Source organism: Carlito syrichta, unplaced genomic scaffold (assembly GCF_000164805.1).
Source record: "Carlito syrichta isolate Samal-C Ts95f unplaced genomic scaffold, Tarsius_syrichta-2.0.1 Scaffold82277, whole genome shotgun sequence".
Taxonomy (NCBI): domain Eukaryota; kingdom Metazoa; phylum Chordata; class Mammalia; order Primates; family Tarsiidae; genus Carlito; species Carlito syrichta.
The window spans coordinates 883,150-885,893 of record NW_007026373.1 but is presented as its reverse complement, the minus strand read 5'-3'; the positions used below and the strand labels follow the sequence as shown (position 1 = coordinate 885,893).

Sequence of the window (2,744 nt, the reverse complement as noted above, 5' to 3'; positions counted from 1 at the left end):
TATAAAGGTAAGGTTTTGACAATATTTCCTCAGTGCGGTAAGTTTGTATGCTTACTTTCCTTTGAAACTTTGTTTAGATTTCTCCCATGCTCATCTGTTCCCTTAAGATAATACCCAATTCATAGACGTCATAAAACCACATGTATAAACATGTAAGGTGTGATTATAAAGTAATAAAACCTGTTTTCTTGTGTAACTAGAAAAGAAAAACAGGGCTTTAAAATGTAAATATCCACCCACTGAAGCTGAATCAACCAATTTAAGTTTATAAAACTCTTGCTTTTTCTTTCTTTTTTTCAGAAAAAGGGCTCTCTTGATGGCATGCCTAAACACTCAAGCTTTGTCAAAATAGATGATCTTCAAGGGTACCTTAAATTAATAAAAAGAAGTACTTTCTTTACAAGTTACCTAATAAACATATATAACATAGTTTTCTTTCAGATATGTATGAAAGAAAGGAAATCCTTTACACATATGAAAAAGAAAGTGAGCAAGTTTTTTCTACAAAATTTTCATGGAAACCCCAATGGATCTCAGAGGGAATAGGCACCAACAAGAATATATATTAATATGGTTTCTTTTCAGGTATGGTTTTTCCCTTAAAAGGAGGAATCTTCCTCATGAGTTATTTTTATTTTTCCAAGTAGAAAACATTCTTTTAATTAACTTAAACAAAATGTATGATCAATAAATGAAGGGGCCAAAGATTTTCATGAAGTGAGTTGGAAACAAATGATCCTTAGCATATATTTGAAGACACTGAACAACTTCTACCACATAAAAAAGTAAAACAACAAATCTACGATAGGTACAAATTATATACATTTATTTTTAATAATTTTAAATAACACTCTTGTATAAATTCTTTCATATATTCAAATCATACACAAATTTAGAAATGCATCATGAAGCTTAGTACAGCATATGTATGAGACACGTTTTTAAAATTTGTGTTAGAATTTTAGTAACATAAATACAAGTTTAATGTTTCAGAAACATTTCTTAATTGCTTGGGCTGAAATTTAATGTATTTCAGAGTTTTTGTACCTAGCATTAAAACTTGACATTAAATCATTTAGCTTTTGGACTAAGTTAGATGTGAAGCCCTGGGCTCACTTTCTAGGGCTGCTGCTGCTGCAGTTACTGCATATGCATAAGTAACAAGAAAGAACTATTCCCAATTACCTTTGAAAAAGCATCATTCAACCACTGACATTTTAATGATCCATACCCTTTAGTCCATTTGATATTATTTGACTTCTTCATATGAATCAGTTTATTCTGCTTTTCCCTTTGGCCTAGACACGGCTCAGGGTTAAAGAAAAAAATGCATTAACCTTCCATGACTCTCCTGCACACACCAAACTCATTTTAGCTCCCAAACTCCTTATTATCAAGAAGATCACAACAGACCAAAGGTTCTTCATAGATGAGGCCAGAAATGCTTTCATTGCTATAACAGGTTACACTGGGTTACTTTTTACTTCTCTGAACTTTTTGTCAGAGAGCTTTCCTTAAGAAGTGGAAATTCAACTTCTACCCACACACCCCAAAACGTAAGAACCAGGGGCGCTCATTATAAGTGGTGTTACGTGCACCAAGTGTCCTACAGTAAATATAGGACAAAGGTGAATGATCTAATAGCCCAGTTCCAATGGAAGCTGTCAAGAGGAAGTACTGTTGCTTTAGTTCTCTGCTTCCAAAACTGCACAATGGCTAAATATCCTGAAGGCACTCAGCTGACCAAAATGAACTAGCAGGTCAGTGAGCTTTAATTGCTTTAATGGTCAATTTTCCTGGGAATATTGGAGCTAGAGAACAGCAATATAATTTGAGGCTGCTATACATCCTATCCCCAAAAATCTTTCTTCTCCCATCCCATGTCTGCTGTACTCGCATCTCTTAAAATCTAGGTATTCCTGGGAAGAGTAATGCACTAAGTCCGTAGGACCTTAGTATAAATGAGGTTTATTATTTTTATTTTTCTCTATGACTATGGAGAAACTCCATAATAAGAGAGCCCAGAGATAGAGGGTGGAGGGAGGAGGGGAAAGTAAGGGAGGGCAAAGGCATACTTAACCCTACCAAGGGTATCTAATTGTCAGAAGTGCATAAGGGCTTACAAGGATGAATTAATGAAGATGAAAGTATTGCTTAATAGCAGTATCTGTTTTTTCTTAATAAGAGTCACATCAGTCTTACCTTATTTAAAAATAAACACATTTCTAATCCTTAGGCAAAACAGTTTTCCAATATGAGGGCTTCTAAAGGGCTGACAGCATCCTGCCACTGGGTGCCATAGTTCATGGTGATCACCCCTTTAGAGGACAGAGTATTGTGCAGTGCATTCCATACTAGTTTCCTAGTCTGATTTCAATGGTGATGACTTTGTGATTATGTTATAGTTTAAAGCAAAATTATTTCCACAAGCAAAAAGCTGAGAACATTAATGAATATTATTTAAAATAAATTTTAAGACTTTAACTGGGTGCAGTGGCTCATGTCTGTTTGTAATCCCAGCTACTCAGGTGGCTAAGGTGGGAGGATAGTTGAACCCAGGAGGTAGAGGCTGCAATAAGCCACTATTGTGCCACTGTACTCAAGCCTGGATGACAGAGTGAGACTCTGACTCTTTAAAAAAAAATTTTTTAAGACTCTACTATTTTTTCCATTGGTAAAAATTAAGAATGAGAACTAGGAGCTGTTAACAAGTATTTAAAGATAAACGTTCTTTGTGATTCAAT

General features: G+C 34.8%; 1 long non-coding RNA gene across 1 annotated transcript; it reads right to left on the bottom strand.

The window, feature by feature from the left end:
* Positions 1-804: 804 nt before the first annotated feature.
* LOC110595440 lies at positions 805-2,516 on the bottom strand. The gene is made up of 2 exons (XR_002481841.1): positions 1,535-2,516; positions 805-1,171 (listed from the first exon to the last, which is right to left on the bottom strand). It is a non-coding gene; the product is annotated as an uncharacterized LOC110595440 (long non-coding RNA).
* Between the last annotated feature and the right edge of the window lie 228 nt (positions 2,517-2,744).